We start from the raw sequence: 20,125 nt of genomic DNA, 5'->3' as shown, positions 1-20,125 counted from the left end.
TGGGTCCGATCTCTCCGGACACACACTCACACGCTCACACACACGTGTGGCTCCTCGGTAGAGGCAGCTGCCAAGCAAAGTGTGTGTGTGGATGTATGTGTGTGTGTGTGTGGATCAGAAGCTGCAAGCTGAAGTAATTGCAAAATCTCTTTCCTGCTGCGCCTTCCCCACACAAAGGGCCAGAGTTTCTTCTCTCTCTCTTTCCCCCTCTCTCTTTCTCTCCCTCCCTCCCTCTCTTTTTTCTTTTTTTGAGCCGCACACAATAGTGCACACACTATGTCGGCTGGCTGGAAACTGTGGAGTGGATCATGTGACTCATGACCCCAGCTGTACACTCCAGCAGTGGGTGGAGGAAAATCCTCCTCCACTCTGACCTCATATGCTTCAGAGAGAAAGAAAAAAAAAAAAAACCCACCCACCCCCACCACAGTCAGGAAACAGGAATGACTCAGTAACAGACTGCGAGTGTCTTCCTCTCACCGCCCTCCTCTATCTGTCCTTTGCTTGGTTGCTTTGTCTCTGTGTCTTGTTGGGACGGGAAGATGGAGGCACCATAAGTCCTGTCTTTGCTATCCTGTACGGGGCGTTAGCCGGGACGTGGTGGTGCTCAGCAGGAACAAAGACGCCGCACTCGGCACATGCAGAAGGTTTTGCATGCTGGACGTCTCCTGATAACACAGTGCACGTGGTCGCAGAAGAGGAAGGCGGAGTCAGGGGCTTTGATGGGCGGAGTTCAGAAAGCTGGAGTTCTTCTGAAGAGCAGCCACATTTTCAGTCATGGTGCAAATCTTAACAGTGATGCAGGAGAACGACCATCACATATGGAAAAGATTGAGGAAAACATGTGTCCCCCCCAACCCCCGTCCCCCATCCACTAGCTTCTCTATCTCTCTGAAAACCAGAGTTACAGAGAGATGAGCAACACTGCAGAGAGATGAGCTGGACTGGTGGCCTCTGATAGAAAATGAGTATTGATTATCAATAAGGTATCACTGGTATTATCTCTGCGAAACTCCTTTATAAGCCATGGGAATGTGTACTGGCTGCTGAGATAATTAATGTACTTTGATCCCAGGGAGCTGCAGCAGTACTATGTACTGTGTAATGTACTATAGTGTGTACAGTACTATACTACATAATGCACTATACTATGCACAGTAGTATGTTCTGTGCTTTCAGTGTGGTATGGTGAGCAGCTGCAGTCATGGAAGGCAGACCTCCCCCCCTCCCTCCACACAAGCTCTTCAGGGATGCTTTTTTCACTCTGGCTACAGTCTAACAGGTGGTTCTTGTCTGAAAATAATCAGCCTTTGAGCGATGTGGAGTTCTGAAAAGCAGAACCCACTCTGACTACACTCACTGCCTGGCTGCACTGATGTTTATTGACTCAATAGTAGAAAAGGAGATTTGTTTTAAAGTGAGTATCTGCATGGGTGTGTGTGTGTGTGTGTGTGGGCGGTATAGCTCTTACCGATGCTTTGAAACTCAAGAGCTAACCTACATTTGTGTTAACATGTGTTAAACCTAAACCTGCACAGTAATTTTACCTGGGTAAGAATTCCATGTCAAAACACTGTGTGTAGTGATGTTTACAACCGTTCCAGTAAAGAGCGTTCATACAAAACCGGTTAGATCAGTCCTGAATACTTCTGCAAGTAATGTCAAGTCAGATGGTTTTTAGAGGAAGACACACAAAATAAAGTGTCAGGGATGTTTCATTTGAGGTTTGATTATGATAAGAAGATGTTTTATGCTTAGTATGTGCTGTATGCATAAAATAGGCATGCACTCTATTATTCAGGCATGAACCTGCTACATGCATACACACAACAACAGTGCAGGACAGTCCTTCACTAAGACCAGCAGAACTCTCATAGGACACAGAGGGCATCACACAGAGTGGCAAACATTTTTTTCTCACTCAAATGGCTATTTCAGCTCATAATAATGACCTCACGAGGTGCATTATAGCCAGGAGCACTAGTCTGAGCCCTGCGGATGTCAGAGGAGCACTAAAGAGTTTCTGTGTTCATGGGTCCTTCTGGGCTTGAACCCAGTCACTAATGCCACAGTGCATTTCTACTTATGGCAGGAATTCCATGAGGCTACTTGTACTACAGGGAACAGAGAGCAGAAATGCCCAGATCATTCTCATCATGCTCATTCTTCTCTGTGTTCTAGTTCAGCACCTTATATTAAGTGTTCAATGTCCTGAAAGCTAATGTGTAGTCCGCTGGCCCAAAAATAAACTGCTTTTATTTATTGACATTTAAGACCCAGGTCAGCCCAGCTCAGCATTCTCCAACCAACAGCAGCAAACTCAGACACCTACCCAGCATGCCAGAGTGCTGGCAAATCTCTAGGATTAATTTTGCTTTTATTTGTGGGCTAGCATCTTATAAAAAACGCAATATATGATTTTTTTGGTTATAAGATCTTTTAATATCAGGTCAAGGCTGCAGGGGTGCTGCAGTGTGAGCGTTTAGCTATGCCGACACCCTTAAAGAGAAGAGGTTCTTTTTTTCAAAAGGCAGAAATGGGTGTTCTTGCCTGAGCATAAAGCAGTTAAGCCAGGGTTTGGGTCAGCCTGTGAAGTCCTGGAGGGGGTTCCACCGTGTGCACTGATCAGCTGAGTGCAGCAGAACCTGACTGTGACAATCCTGTTAACCCGCACCAACCCCTCCTCCCTCCACTCCTCCACTCCTCCACCCCTCCACTCCTCCACCCCTCTACTCCTCCACGCCTTCACTCCCACATTCTGCTTGAGGAGCGTGACGGCACCACTTTCCCAGTGGGACCTGCATGTCTTTCAGTGGGAACACACACTAATGGGATTTAGATAGCAATAACGTTGTTTATTGAACAGCACTTTCTCTGGAACTCCTATCTGCCTCCCGGGCTTATCTGCTAATAGCTGTTGCTGGACTGGGGAGCAGTTTGGAGGACCGGTGTGTACTGATGCTGGACTGGGAGCAGTTTGGGGGACTGGTGTGTACTGGGCTGACTGGTGGAGCCCACAGCCTTGAAGAAGACGAGCAGTGCGTGTGGCGTGGGGAGGAGTGAGAAGTGAGAGGACGTGTCTTACCTTGAGGATGAAAGAGGGGCCTTCCCTCCCCACACACACATCTCACACACACACACACACACACACATCTCACACACACATCTCACACACACACACACACACACACATCTCACACACACATCTCACACACACACACACACACACACACACACACACACACACACACACACACACACACACACACACACACACACACACACACATCACAAAAGTGGTTTCACACCTCCTCAGGCATTGTGAGGGATTTAAACTAACATTATTCTGAAGGTGGAGAGGTCAGGACCAGTTAATACCCTTAACACCTTCACACCTTCAACTGTCAGTGAGGCAAACATCACATGACAGAGGTTTGTTTCAGTTCACACAGCCACAGTTAGAGCCCAGAGCACTGAAACACACCAAAACACACTGAAACACACCGAAAACCACACTGAGAAACACAGAGGCACACACTGAGAACCATAGAGAAACACACTGAGAAACACAGAGACACACACTGAGAATCACACTGAGATCCATAGAGAAACACAATGAGAAACACAGTGAAACCAGAACACACCTTGCTCCTCACAGATCACAGACCACTAGCAGTGCTTAATCAGGGGAGAACGTCTTAGTTGAAGTGCAGGGTTACAGACGCTGCATATGTGCTCTGTGATAAAACACACAGTCTCAGCGGACTCAGCATCAGCCAATCAGTGGCAAGAACACATAAGTTCTTCAAGAGAAGCCCCGCCCTCTTGAGGAGACCACACAAGTCCCTTATTTCTGAACGCCAGTGAGTGTCTGGGGTGAACGCTGGCGTTGTGTAGATGTAGAAACACAGCACCTGGCTGGTTGAGCTGGTGTCAGCACAAATGACCAATCTTCAGTATAGACCCTGAAACATGAGAGTGAAACGAGGAACAGTTTGTGTTTGTGTGTACAAGAGTGACAGAAAGATTCATGTGGTGTAATCCTCATGCAGAAATATTTACACACACAATACACATTGACTTTAGGGTCCCTTCTAACTAGATGACACTCCCCTCTTCCAGGGTCTTATCTTAAAGACCAGAGAGAGTCATTACTGGAGGAGCTGCATGCCCTAATTACTACTGTCCCAGCAGGAGGGCTAGGGCTCTGTAAAGAGGTTAGTGGAAGGGTGGGGGGGTTAGTGGGAGGTGAGTGTGGGTCTGGGGGCAGGACTGTTGGGTCACACCATACCAAAAGCCCTGCTGCTGGACGAAGCTCCTGGACTGAGCGTGGAGCTCCAGGACTGAAGCCCTCACAACCCTGAAGGTGGTCTGTTTACTCCGCTCCTCGTCCCCACAGCACCACCAGCACCGTCACCTTCACCCTCTCCGGCCCAACACACGAGGCAGCTGCAGGCACGTCTCTCATGCTAAGTGGCAGTTAATCTTTGCCCGAACTCCTCCCACTGCTCAATAGGACAAGACTAAAATCAATCACATTGGCCCTCCCCATTGTGTAGCCCCGCCCCGAGCACTGCAGGCCTCCAGCCAGAAGAGACTGTGCTGCTTTCTCGCAGTCAGTGTGCAGGTGTCTGCTGCCATGTGGAGAGATGCTGGGCTTTATGAGGCGCCAGTCACAGTGCCTATTATTCTGCAGTCTCCCATTATCCCACACACACACACACACACACACACACACACACACACACTGGCCTTCAGGGCACATGTACGTGGCTTTTACCACTAATGCTTGTTCCCGTGACCCCTTTCTCCTCTGCTCGCAAACACACACACACACACACACACACACACACACACACACACACACACACACACACACACAGGCCAATAACAGTGTAAAGGCTTGTTCCATTTTTCTGATGCCTGAAATCTGAGGCCAGGAATATAATATAGAAGAGTGCGCCGCAGTTAATCACCTGCTTTAAACAAGCAGGAGTGTCAGTGCTGGACGAGAGGCAAAGACATGACTACAACCACATACAACCACACTTACCACATCACAGGGAGAAACACACACAGGATAGAATTAAACTTTCAATCACCTTTTATGTGGGAGATAAACCACAGCAATTCCCCCAAGTGTCTGGAGTTCAGCACAACTCTGAGTCTTCTCATTGCAGAAGGTGGCTGCAGGGAGTTTCAAACGTCATTGGCCGAATGTAAGACGGTGTTGTCAGATCAAACTAGAACCATAATTCCTCTCTTCCACAAGTGCCACAGGAGTTTTACTGTTTCTCCAGGAGGACGGATGGAGGCAGGATTACTGTTTAACAGCTCAGAGCAGATAACCCCAGTGGGTACTGGGCCGTAAGGAACTTGCCTCAGCCGCAGGGACAATGGGAGATAAAAATGCCCCCTTCTGGTTGGTTGTAAATAATCATCACTGCAGCCACATTTGAATGAGTGGAAGGGCCAAAGGGTCAAACATCAAATATCCTGAAACCCTACAAGGCTGGATTGTAGCTCAGTGTTTAAAGGCCACTCCACCTCATCAGAAGGTTGGTGGTTCAAGTCCCAGCCTGCCCCCCCCCCCCCCCCCCCCCCCCCCCCCCTAATCTGGAACTTTGGATATAATTGAAAGTTGCTTTGGACAAAAGCATTGGCTAAGTGGAATGTGGAATATGAATGACTCCATACAGACTCCTAAAGCTGTAGTGTTCACTGGATCTGTTTTAAATCAAGCTTCATTTAGCTTGTTGACGTTTGACACGAGAGTCCTGTTATGGCTCAATATATAAACTTTTGACTCATCACTGCAGAGCACCTGATGCCCCAGTTGCTGTGTTTGATGCACAGTTGCTTGGCCTTGTGTCCATGTCAAATGTGTGGCTTTGTGGCCACAATTTTTCCAAGAAAACCACTTCTGGCCAGACTTCTCTGAACACTAGATGGATGAACCTGGGTCCCATCTTCTGGTTTCAAAGAGAAGTAAGCATGATGTGCCTTTCATCTGGTTTCATCTGTTTCCTTGTTGACCACTGCATCTACCGTCCTCAATGTGGCTTGCCTGACCTATGACCTTCCACAACCTCACCTTGGTAGCAGAGTTTGGCTGTTCCTCACCCAGTTCTAAGCCTCCTACAAAGCTCTTTCTGTTTCAGGTAATGACTGTGTTCCAACATACAAATGAAAATGATCATTACAAACTGTTTGGTGTAATTGGTTAATCATACACCTGACTATAACCCTACCAAAACCCTGACTGTGTAAGTGGACCTAGAATAGGGGTGTATTCAACTAAGGATTTTCATAGTCGAATCTGATTCGTCAGCTTTTCCCTTTAGTCGACTAATAGTCGAATCGGGTTTATTTTTATTTTATTTAGAGCACCTTAAACGGGATCCCGTTCTCATTCAGGACTTTTTTCCTCTTCAAAGTAAAAACCTAAAACACTCAGATAATTGAATAAACACGCTAGGTTGGCTTTATTACCGTCAGTGCGCATTGCACATATCGAACTCAGACAGGCACTGTGCAAAATGTCAAAAAATATTTTAAATAAAATATGCGTGCCTGAAAATAAAAACAAATTGCTACACAACAGCAAAAAAGTATAAGGAAAGGTTCAAGTAACGGGGTTTAAAAGCAAACAGCATCAAAAAATGTTTATAGGCTTACTTGCCGAGACGCACCGCGACGAGACGACACGACCGAAACAACAAAAAGTTTTTATTCACCTTACGCGTTTTAAATGGTATGCCATGTTGGTTGTTGTCGTGCGAAATGAAAGACGTTGATGACATAACTCGCACTTTACTTTGTTTGATTCATCTTTATCTTTTTCAAAATACTTTTGAAGTTTTTTAGTAGCCGTTATAATCTCGGCAGATGCTGCGTATTGTGTTGCGTGTTCAGCTCCGCTCGTTTGGATTGTGCAACTGCAGGGTGTGATTTATTAATGTGTAGTAAGGAAGAAGCCTATTGTTAATGCGCACACATCATTTAAAAATATTTATTAACAGAAATTAGGATGATTTTATTTGACAAAAGGCTATATATAACGAAAACAAAGACATTTCATGTAACAACTAATTCTTAGCAGCATCCTTGGGCATCCCCATGCAGTTAGAATGGTACATTCGACTATGACGTTCATAGTCGACTAGGGGGTATAGTCGACTATAGTCGAATCAGCGACTATCGCAGGTCACCCCTAACCTAGAAGAACTGATGCTTTAGAAGAATATATGTTTTGAAGGCAAATGGTGGTCACACCAAATATTGATTTGATTTTGCTTTCTCTTTGTTGTAACAAACCTATTAGTACTTCTATTTTTGAAAACATTCTTACTTTGTAGTATTTTTTCCTTTGCACAGGAAAAAAGAGCATCATTACAAACAGAAACAAAGAGCAAACATCACCAAAGAAACTTTACAATAAATAATTGTACAAAGAAATTTAATACTATATGCTACATAATAATACTATAGTAGTACAGTAGATCTAATGCATTGCAATGTATCTGTGTGACGCTGCGTGCTCGTCAATGAAACGACTCACACACACGTGAATGACTCTAACAAAGATGAGCACGGGACACTGCGCAAACGCTCGGACACAACAGTTTCACTACAGAGGTCCTAAGGTATGATTACAGTACCACAACAGTAGTTTTACACTACAGTAATACAGCAATAAAAACTAAAATCTATAGTTAGAATTACTATAAACAATATGCTAGCACAACAAACACACTAGAATAGCTTTACATTAGAGTAATAACCCTGCTCAAGTAGAACTTCTGTATAAGACAAAACATATAATTTCTCAAATCTACCTTAGTATGAGTAACAAATGGTTATTTAAACTCACCCAGGGGAGTCTTTTTGTAATTTACCAACAACACCAATTATAATTTACCAATTACAACAATTATAATAATTTTTATAATTTACCAATGTAATTCAAATAATCAAATTAATGTTCCCTGTTATTGTTGAATGAATAAATGACACAGGAAACCATATATACTATTATACAATAGTATTATACAAATGTAACAATACAAGTGATATGTAAATGTAAATACATGAATATATCAACTGAAAATGTATTTAGCTGCAGTTTAATTACTTACCAACTTACACATCAGGAATGGGAACCATATTCAGTCTATGATGGGAACAAAATAAAAAAAATGGACCTCTGAAGGAAATAAAGAACATTATAATACAAGTAGTGTAACAAAGAGAATCTCTGTAGCTATTTATTTTTTATATGTATTTGTTATTTTTAAATATCTTGAATAGTTTTTTACTTAATTGACATGTTTTACGCTTTAAGAGCAAACACAGATGCACACACACACACACACACACACACACACACACACACACACACACACACACACACACAGACACACACAGACAGACATGCACACAGACACTGCTGATATTTGCTCTCTGTATGAAGTACCAGTAGATTAACTGTGCCTCACCACCAATGTGCAAAGTGCATAATTAGATTTTGATTTATATGCTTTAATTTAGATGTTTCTATACGTCTGAGTTCCGAAAATCTTACTGCGATTTAAAACGGGACTTTTATCGTTAGCCGTCTGAGTGGGATGAAAACAAATAAATTCTCCTTGACATGCATAACCACAATGAACCACTAGAGGGCAATGTGCCCACTGGATACAACCCCAGTGGCAAATTGTGTGGAGGATGGAAATTCAACACAAAGAAAATCCCAGAACAGCATGGTCTAGGCTGCAGAGCAGAACAGGGAACAAAGATAGGAGAAGAGCAGACCACACTGATGTGATGGTAGCTAGTTTGGAAAACAAACAACTTGAAGGTGTTTTCCTACCCAACACCTGCCACAGAACAGACGCTTCCCTATCAGCTTTAAAATAACTTGGAGCACTCATAACAAAAAAATAAATTTAAAAAATGCACCAGACTTGGGCGAATAAAAGACCTTCTCAATTAATGCCATTTGCTGACCAATTAATCCCACTGTTATAAAGATATGAAATAATATAATTTTGAAATCGGGACTGAAAATACGAGGCTACTTTTCTAGATATAGCTATGCTGTGGTGGATTGCAGTGATGAAACATACGTGTCCACATAAGCATAACTACATGAGTGTAGACAGTGGTGAAGCCCCCCTCGCCACCCCTCCCTCCACCTTAATAAGGGTACTGCCATAATCCTGAGCTATCAGGAGATCTGGCACTTCGCTCTCACTTACCGCACGAAAGACTCGGAATACCTAATCGCTCCGGAGGGGGAGAGAGGAAGCACAATTTCCATCTGCTAATTGAAAAGCCGAAACTGTCCTCACAGCCTCACAAAGAGGGAGAGGGAGAGGGAGAGAGAGAGAGAGAGAGAGAGAGAGAGAGAGAGAGAGAGAGAGAGAGATGGGAATGAAAGAGGGAGAGAGGGAGAAAGAGAGATAGGAATAAAAGAGAAGGAGAAAGGGAGAGAGAGGGAGAGAGATAGGAATAAGAGAGTGGGAGAGGGAGAGGGAAAGGAATGAGAGAGAGATGAGAGCAAGAGTAAGAGAGGGAGAAAGGGACAGAGAGAAAGTGAGAGGGAAAGAGAGAGAGAATGTGCATATGTGTGTGTGTGCTTGTGTTCTCGCTCATGTGTGTGCTTGTGTGTGTGTGCATGTGTTCGCGCTTGTGTGTGTGTGTGTGTTTGTGTGTGTTTGTGTGTGTGTGTGTGTGTGTGTGTGTTTGTGTGTGTGTGTGTGTGTGTGTGTGTGTGTTTGTGTGTGTGTGTGTGTGTTTGTGTGTGTTTGTGTGTGTTTGTGTGTGTGTGTGTGTGTGTGTGTGTGTGTGTTTGTGTGTGTGTGTGTGTGTGTGTGTTTGTGTGTGTGTGTGTGTGTGTGTGTGTGTGTTTGTGTGTGTGTGTTTGTGTGTGTTTGTGTGTGTGTGTGTGTTTGTGTGTGTGTGTTTGTGTGTGTGTGTGTGTGTGTGTGTGTGTGTGTGTGTGTTTGTGTGTGTGTGTGTGTGTGTGTGTGTTTGTGTGTGTGTTTGTGTGTGTGTGTGTGTGTGTGTGTTTGTGTGTGTGTGTGTGTGTGTGTTTGTGTGTGTGTGTGTGTGTTTGTGTGTGTGTGTGTGTGTGTGTGTGTGTGTGTTTGTGTGTGTGTGTGTGTGTGTGTGTGTTTGTGTGTTTGTGTGTGTGTGTGTGTGTGTGTGTGTGTGTGTGTGTGTGTGTGTGTGCGCTGGGAGGTTGGGACTAGCTCGGCTGGAACGAGGCTGTTCCCGCTGTGCCCTGTGGTTCTGCTGGAGGAGGTGTGCGGTAATGACCCGCTCCTGAGCCTCGCCATCAGCGCCCGCGCAATTAATTGCCGCTCCGCTAAAAAAAAAAATAGAAAAGAAAAAAAAAGATGGAAAAAAAAGGAAGCCAAGTCTTCTCATTATATTACAGTACTGGGCCCCAAGGTCTCTACCTACACACGCAGACACACACAGACGCACACACACACACACACACACACACATGAACGCAGACACGAACACATGCGTGCACACACAGTTACTGCGGCTGCTCCTGCTCCCTGAGAGGTTTGTGTAAGATGGTCTCCGTGTGTTTTCCCCTGTAGATTAGCTTGTCATACTTCACCACTGACAGACACCTCAGTGCTGCAGGGCTGGCCCTTCGCCCCTCAAAGACTAGTTACAACTCCCTGCATACACATGCGCTCACACACTCACACACACACACACACACACACACACACACACACATACACACACACACACACACACACACACACACACACACTGAATATATATAGATATGCCTCTGTTGTGGGAGGTCTAATTTGGTCTGTATCCCCAGTTGTGACTGAAGGTGACACACACTCTTGAGTTCTCCACTACCACATCTTAATCAAGACCTCAGCTCCCCTGACCTCAAGCTTCCAGGACACACACACAACCTGCTGCCTTTTCTAACCCTGCCCATGTAGAAGGCAGATGCCCCTGGTTATGGTCAGGGTTCAGGCCATGGCAAATGCCCCTAGTTAGGATCAGGGATCAGGACATGGAAGAGGAAATACAACTCATGAATTTACATAAAAACTTGGTGATGATGACCACAGACAACCACAGTACATCTAATGGAACACATACTGCACACCTTTACTGAAATATAATATAAACCTGCTTTCTACTCTACACTACACCACAATACCCAACCACATCACACTACACCAACCTACACTACACTGCCATACACTACACCACTTTACCCAACCACATCACACTACACCAACCTACACTACACTGCCATACACTACACCACTATACCCAACCACACCACACGACACTAACCTACACTATACTACCCTACACTACACCATTCTACCCAACCACATCACACAACCTTACACTACACTACCATACAATACACCACTATACCCAACCACATCACACTACCTTAGACTACATTACCATACACTACACCACTCTACCCAACCATATCACACTACACCACTATACACAACCACATCACACTACACCAACCTACACTACACCACTATAGCCAACAACACCACACTACCCTACACTACACCACTATACCCAACCATACCACACAACACTAACCTACACTATACTACCCTAAACTACACTACTATACCCAACCACATCACACTACACCAGCCTACACTACACCACTATACCCAACCACACAACCCTACACTACACCACTATACCCAACCACACCACACTACACCAACCTACACTACACTACACCACTATACCCAACCACACCACACTACACCAACCTACATTACACTACCATACACTACACCACTATACCCAACGCATCTGCCTTCTACATGGGCAGGGTTGACTCAGATGGTCAATGGTCCCACACATCACCTTGGACATACCCTGGATCTTGTTATTTCTTGTGGATTGTCCATTTCTAGCTGTGAAATATTTGAGACCGCTATCTCAGATCATTTCCCTATTTTTATTGTCTTTGATGTTCCTTCTTTTAAAAGTAGACCACTGATGGCAGGATGTTATCGTCGTTTTTTACCACCCTCAGCAGCTGAGCAGTTTGCCACTGCATTTACTGATTCTCATGTAAATACATTAAGTACCTCAACCTGTCCTGACAGCTTGCTTGATTCTTTTCATGAAGTGTGTAACACAATTTTAGACTCTGTTGCCCCTATTAAATTTAAACCGGCTAGTTACAAAGCTGAGCCTTGGTTAAATGATACCACCCGTGCATTTAGGAGACAGTGCCGTAAAGCCGAACGAAAATGGAGGAAAGATAAATTATTAGTATCATTGGCAAATCTTAGAGACAACCTCATGCAGTACCAGAGGTCAGTTAAGGAAGCAAAGTGTCAATTCCTGTCTACTCTTATTTCAACTAGTAATCACTCATCCAGGGTGCTATTTCACGCAATTGACTCTGTTCTAAATCCTCCAACTTCTGTTTTGCTTGAGACATCAGTTTTAACGTGCAATAACTTCCTTTCACATTTTATTGACAAGGTGGCATCTGTGAGACATTCTACTGTTATGTCTGAAATTCTTAATTTCCAAGTTGGTCCTATCTCAGCCGCATTTGAGCAATTTGAACTGGTGTCTTGTTCTTCTTTAAAGAACTTAGTTAGTCAGATGAGACCCACAAACTGTCCTCTTGATTGTCTTCCTTTTAAGTTAATGAAGGAAGTGTTTGATACTGTTGGTCCTGTTCTTGTAACTGTTATGAACTCCTGTCTTAGTTTAGGGATTATGCCCAGTATCTTTAAACATGCTATTGTTAAACCTTCTCTTAAAAAACCGCACTTAGATCCCTCAGTTTTATCCAATTTTAGACCAATTTCTCATTTATCTTATCTTTCAAAACTCTTAGAGAAAATAGTTCATATACAGGTGCAGGCCTTTTTACAATCAAATGACATTTTTGAAAAATTCCAATCAGGTTTTAAATCAAGGCATAGTACTGAGACTGCTCTGCTGAAAATCCACAATGATATCGCTATGTCTGTAGACAGTAGATGTCCTGTGATCTTGGTTTTGCTGGATCTAACAGCTGCGTTTGATACGGTGGACCATTCTATTCTTTTATCTCGCTTGGAGCACGTCGTCGGTATTCGTGGCACTGCTTTGAAGTGGTTCACATCTTACTTGAACGATAGAACGTTCTCAGTTATGATAAATGACGCCTCTTCTTCGTGTGCACCTCTTTCATGTGGAGTCCCCCAAGGTTCTATCCTTGGTCCCCTCCTGTTTTCCCTATATATGTTACCACTTGGGGAGGTTATATCTGCACATAATGTTTCTTTTCATTGTTACGCAGATGACTTACAGATCTACCTGGCTCTAAAACCACACGTGATAAATCCGATGCTATCTTTTATCAATTGTGTAATTGATGTTAAACAGTGGCTAAATCATAATTTTCTGTTCCTGAACCAACAGAAAACTGAATGTATTTTATTCGGTGATGCTACTGCCATGGACCTCAGTGGTTTACCTTTTAAGCTAAATACTACTGTCAGAAATCTTGGGGTATTATTCGATCAGGAACTCAACTTCGATAAACAAATTAATTCTGTAGTTAAATCCAGTTTTTATCATTTGCGTCTGCTGGCCAAAGTCAAATCTTTTGTAGATCATACTGATTTAGAGAAGGCAATCCATGCTTTCATTAGCTCCAGACTTGACTATTGTAACGGCCTATATACTGGTGTTCGTCAATCTTCTCTGAGACAACTTCAGCTCGTCCAGAACGCAGCTGCTCGTCTCTTGACTAACACCTCCAGACGCGAACATATTACACCTGTTTTGTTTAATTTGCACTGGCTTCCTGTTCAATATAGAATTAATTTTAAAATCTTGATGTTTGTTTTTAAAGCATTGAACGGATTGGCACCATTGTACTTAACTGATCTCTTAAGTTTTCCCGCACACGAGAGATCCTTGAGGTCATCGAATCGTCTTTTATTAGACGTTCCGAGAACTAGATCTAAGCGTTGGGGTGATCGGGCTTTCTCTGTAGCTGCACCCCGACTTTGGAATAATCTTCCCTTAGATCTTCGGTTAATTTCTGATCTGAAACCTTTTAAATCTAAGCTTAAGACTTTTCTGTTTGAACAGGCTTTTAATACCATGTAGTGGACTGATTTTGAGAAGTATTCTGACAATACTTCCGATGTATGCATTCTTGATGTTTTTACTGTATATTAATGTAATTTCATTTTATTGTAAAGTGCTTTGGTCACCTTAGTTGGTTGTTGTAAAGCGCTATATAAATAAATAAATCAATCAATCAATCAATCAATCAACCACACGACACGACACTATCCTACACTATACTACCCTACACTACACCACTATACCCAACCACACCACACAACACTACATTACCCCATACTATCCTACACTACAACACACTACATATTACTACACACTACACCATACTACTCTACACGACACTACACCAAACAGACATGTTTAAAGCATTAAAGACCCTTGAGTAAAAGCACAAGTACTCTATCACAAAAGTGACTTGAGTAGAAGTTGAAGTGTTCTTTAAAAACTTTACTTAAGTGGATGTACAGAAAGTATTGTGTTTTGTATTAATTTAAAAAAGCAGTCAAAGTTTGATTATCAATTTTTATATATATCACTTACAAATCAAAGCTGTCAAAGACCACAAATACAAGTGTTCTGTATGTAAAAACAAGTAGCAACTTAAAAATCTGGGCTTAACATTTCGTACACAAAAAAACCAGATAACCTACGTCCCGCTATGTTGTAGATTTGACATAGAAGTACAAGTTAGCTAAAATATATCTGAGAAAACAAGGTGTATTTTGGACGTAAAATCCATCCATCGGGTTTTAAGGGTGAGCCTACTGCCCTGCGATTACCCTCAATAAATGCCCTTACCCTATAAAAACACTACACTATAAAAATGGGCACATGATTAGTCAGTACGAAAAGAGACACGGATTACTGTTGCTAAAAACACAATTCAGCGTGACATAATCTTTACGATTGCCAGCTAATGTTAAGCGAATACTGCAGCACGTCATGAACATAATTATGGTACGTTAGTTAGCTAGCAGAATGCGACCAGAGCATAAGACAGTAAAGTACAGATACAGCATTTTAGTACTTAAGTACAATAGTGAAGTAGTTCTACTTTGTTACTATACATCTCTGACACCAAACTACCCTACATTACACCACTATGCCCAACTCCACACTACAATACACTAAACCACTCTACCCTACTCTTCACTACACCTCACTACACTTCCCTACACCACAAAACCCTACACTACTCCACTCTACCGTACTCTAACTACACCACACAGTAGAAGTGTACCCTACTCTACCCTACACCATATCACACTACTCTACCCTACTCTACCCTGCACTACACTACACCCACTCTACAGTACCCTACTCTACACCAGTGGGGAACCGTCAGGGCCCTCCCTAAAATATTCTTAAAGCATTATATATATAATTATCCAATTTTATTTTATCTACTTACAGTTTGACATTCGACATCTAAACAATTACAAAAATATAAGCAAATAAAATATTCACCCGTGTCTATTCAATCTGTGTTTGAAGGTGAGGGGTTAAGTTAAGTGGAAGCCTGTGAGCCTGTGTCTCCCTCTATCAGGACTGTGATGCCCGCTGTTCGTCTACAGAGGGCCTGGCAGTTATAATTCAGCACAATACCAGTTTCAAATGACAGCAAAATTGACCAATCATATCTTCTCTCTTAGTGGGCGGGCTTAACTGTATGATAATTTCCGCCCGCTGTGGCGACGCTAGCTGTCGTTAGCACCACCGCTAGCTAGTTTCGATTCATCCCTTTGACGTCCTCGTGCGCGTTGTTTACATATTCCGCTTCCGAGAACCACGGAGCTGTGAACCTTATTTTGTTTGGAAACTTATTTTGCTTAAGACGTTATCTAGTACAAATATTATTGTTTATTGCGTTTTTAAAGCTGTACTGTTGTCTCAGTTTTTCTTTATTGCAGTTTATTAAGAAAGGAAAATTTCGGGGGGGGGGGGGGGGGGGGCAGGTTTAAAGGTCACGGTTCGCTACTGCTCTACACTATACCACACCACTCTACCCTACTCTACACTACTCAACACTACACCACACTACCCTACTCTACACCATACCTGTCAAGTGTCCCGTTTTGGCCGGGACAGTCCCGTATTTTACCGCTCTGTCCCGGCGACGTCCCGTATTTTTATTTTCCCGTATTTGTCCCGTATTTTCAGTTTTCAATTTTTATTTTTTTAAAGCATTCATGTGCCACTCCAAACAGAATTCTGTCACTAGCCTCGCGAGAACTGCCACCCAGACTACTGCAGGTAGCAGTTTACCAAAATCACAAACAACGTTTCATACACACATTCAGAATTCGTGCCATCAGCTCTAATTAAAAAATAATGCTTGTACACTTCAGCATATTTTGAGTAGCTAACAGTGATGTCAGTAACGCGTTACTTAGTAACGCGTTACTCTAATCTTACCACTTTTTTCGGTAACGAGTAATATAACGCGCTACTATTTCCAGTCCAGTAATCAGATTAAAGTTACTTATCCAAATAACTGTGCGTTACTATTTATATTTTCCCTGGTAAAATATATATTTTTTCTTCTTGGCTCAGTTCTACTTTTGCCAATTTTAATGTTGCTTTGTGTTTCACGTTTGAAAAGTGCTGGAATTTTGACTAACGTAGCCTACTTTAAAATGCTTGAAATTGTAATGGTATTTCGTTTCACAACAAATAGCTGTCTGACTGAACTGGGGTGGGTTTCCCGAAACGTTCGTAGCTTCATACGAGGTTACGAAGTACTTGGCGCTACGAACGTTTCGGGAAATCCACCCCAGTTCGCTTGTATTACGTTTACAAATAAATTTACAAATAATACCGCGCAGCTACACAAACGTAATGTCAGGAGATACTGTAGTGACTACTACTACGACTGCGCGCGCCAGGGTTGCGTTATCAATAAAGTTTCCCTCCTCGGGATTTTTGGATTAAGCAGTTTCTGCCTCGGTTACCGAACCTGCTTCAATACATTGTTACTGTTAAAAATGCACTTCCAATAAAGTGAGTATTGGAAAAATTTATTTTGCTGCTGAATGTAACTACTAAAGTAACTTGTAATCTAACGTAGTTACTTTTAAAATCAAGTAATATGTAACGTAACTAAGTTACTTTTAAAAGGAGTAATCAGTAATCAGTAATCGGATTACTTTCTCAAGGTAACTTAGCCATCACTGGTAGCTAATAACTTAAACACCTTCCTTATATAAAAATAAAGATTCCAAGACTTCAGACTAAATATTGAAAAATAATATCTCCTAGACGGGACGCTGTATCTCGGCTCCAATGTGTGCAGCAGGGCGCGAAAGCGACTGAATACGGATGCAAATCCTTCACTATGAAAGTTGAGATAGAGTTAATCACAAAGCGAATTTTAATGTTGCTTTGTGTTTCAGGTTTGAAAAGTGCTGGAATTTAGGCTACAGTACTTGAAAATGACTGGAATTTCAACTACTTCGTTTCACAACAAATATCTGTCTGACTGAACAGTTCTCTTGTATTACGTTAACAAATATGAGCCTCTTGTAATTCCAGGACGAAACATGAGAGAATGTGAAGACGTTAAGATTGGGCGTTTTAAAAATAAACAACCATTAAATAATGTGATAAAAAGCAAATTATTTTGAGTATACTGTATGTATAAACATTTAACTTAATTAAGTTTAACGTGCTGGGAAATATTGAAAAGGACCTTTAAAGTTCCATACAAGTGCTTTAATTCCACCTTGTAAAGGTGTATGAATCCTGCAAACATGACTTTGTTCATTGCGCTGAGGGGCGGCGCACGCTAAGTTACAAAATTCGAGAGGTGCACGACCTCTCTTACACTCTTACCCTACTCTACACTACCCAACGCTACACTACACCACACTACCCTACTCTACACTACACCACACTACCCTACTCTACACTACCCTACACTACACCACTCTACCCTACCCTACACCACTCTACCATTCTCTACACTACCCTACTCTATCATACCATACACCACACTACATTATTCGTCTCCTACTCTACTCTATGCTACACGACCCTTCTCTAGCCTACACTCAGAGGTTGACCTGACCCAGTAGCTAACCGTGACCATTAAACCTGGGCCCGCTCCCACCCCCGAAAAAAACATTGTTTCCTTCCCTAATTAACTGCAATAAATAAATAAATAAAAAACAGAGACGACAGCACAGCTTTAGAAACGCAATAAACAATAATATCTGTACTAGATAACTTCTTAAGCAAAATAAGGTTCCAACAAAATAAGGTTCACAGCTCCGTGTTCCTCGGGAGCGGAATATGTAAACAACGCGCACGAGGACATCAAAGGAATTAATCGAAACTAGCTAGCGGTGGTATGCTAACGACAGCAGCGGAAATTATCATACAGTTAAGCCCGCCCACTAAGAGGGAAGATATGATTGATCAATTTGACTGTCATTTGAAACTGGTTATAACTGAATTATAATTGACAAGCCCTCTGTAAACGAACAGCGGGCATCACAGTCCTGATAGGGGGAGACACAGGCTCACAGGCTTCCAATTAACCCCTCACCTTCCAACACAGATTGAATAGACACGGTTGAATAATTTATTTGCTTATATTTCTGTAATTGTTTACATGTCGATTGTCAAACTGTTAGTAGATTTAAAAATTGGATAAATTATATATATTTATGTTTTAAGAATATTTTAGGGCCTCTGAGAGGGCGTAGAGGGCCCTGACGGTTCCCCACTGTCCTGACCTCTCTGGGGCTGTAAGCAAAATTCTGCTAAAGGGTTCCTGAGCTATGTGTCATGTAAGGTCCCACAAACATTTTATAAACAGGCACCTCACACTGACAGAACTTCACATAGACACAGAGGAATAATACAGCTCATTACATCCTGAAATCTATCACCTCAGGAAGTAAAAAGATATAGTTACAAAAACTATTTATTTAAATAAAGTAAATATAGTTGACTTAAATAGTACAGTTAATTAAAAAAATACAATTAAAAGTAAAAAAGATAAAGTCAAATTAAAATATAAATATGTTTAATTAAACATTTAAAGTGTGTAAATTAAACATACAAAGGGTTGAGAAACAAGACTAATACAAAGACAAAATAAATGAGGAATTAACAGAAATAGGACTACACTGTTGTAGCTAAATGCTGGAGGATCCGAGAGAGTGTTTAATCAGAGTGGCCAATCTAGGACATTTTTAGTTTCAGTTAAAAAACTTCTAGAGTCCTCTGACAACTACACTACACTACAGTACAATACCCTACACTAGACTATACAACACTACCCTACACATTACAACAACCTACACTAAACAACACAACACTACACTACACTCACTACCACACATTACATTACACCAACAACCTCAACACCAAATAACAAGAAAAAACATAAACCAATAATAATTAATTCAGCGTTCTGTCTGCAATGCCATGACCAGCATACCAGGACACAGTCTTGTCTAGGGAGCGATTACACTTATATAGACCTTTTCATCTTGCCGTTCAACTTCCTGACACAGAAACATCACAAGCCTGATGGTAAATTGGAACTCAGCTGTTGTAGAGGATGATGTTCCACTGAATCTAGCGTGTGACTCACAGGGGTCTTCTGATGGCTGAGCTGCAGAGAACGCCCGCTACAGTGACATGTGCAGGAAGAGCAGGTTGGTTGGTAGCACTTGGGAGTTTGGAGCGGGTTTCTTCACACAGCGCTGTGCAGTATTGAGTTGAGCCGTTTCCACCGCACAGTCCACAGTGAAGCTGGGGATTAAGTGGAAGTGCTAACTGAGGTGGGCCTGGTAACAAACAGCCTGATTTCCAGCCGATTCCACAGGCTGGCCGTGCAGGGTTTTTGGAAGGTGAGCATTATATTTATTGAATTTATAAATCTCACCAAATACCGTATTTATAATTAATGTATTTAAATAAGGTGTGTTCAGTGTTTCTCACCAAAGTGACAGTTCAACCAAAGAGAACCATC

General features: G+C 42.3%; 1 protein-coding gene across 4 annotated transcripts in view; it reads right to left on the bottom strand.

The window, feature by feature from the left end:
- tet2 (tet methylcytosine dioxygenase 2) overlaps window positions 1-213 on the bottom strand; it is a 32,311-nt gene extending 32,098 nt beyond the window's left edge. For all 4 annotated transcript variants that reach the window (XM_076975474.1, XM_076975472.1, XM_076975471.1 and 1 more), the window contains exon 1: window positions 1-213. This exon is cut by the window's left edge and continues 204 nt beyond it. The gene's annotated coding sequence lies outside the window, so the exon portion shown is untranslated.
- Between the last annotated feature and the right edge of the window lie 19,912 nt (window positions 214-20,125).

The sequence above is a fragment of the Brachyhypopomus gauderio genome, chromosome 15 (assembly GCF_052324685.1).
Source record: "Brachyhypopomus gauderio isolate BG-103 chromosome 15, BGAUD_0.2, whole genome shotgun sequence".
Lineage (NCBI taxonomy): Eukaryota > Metazoa > Chordata > Actinopteri > Gymnotiformes > Hypopomidae > Brachyhypopomus > Brachyhypopomus gauderio.
This window is presented reverse-complemented; position numbering and strand designations above follow the sequence as displayed.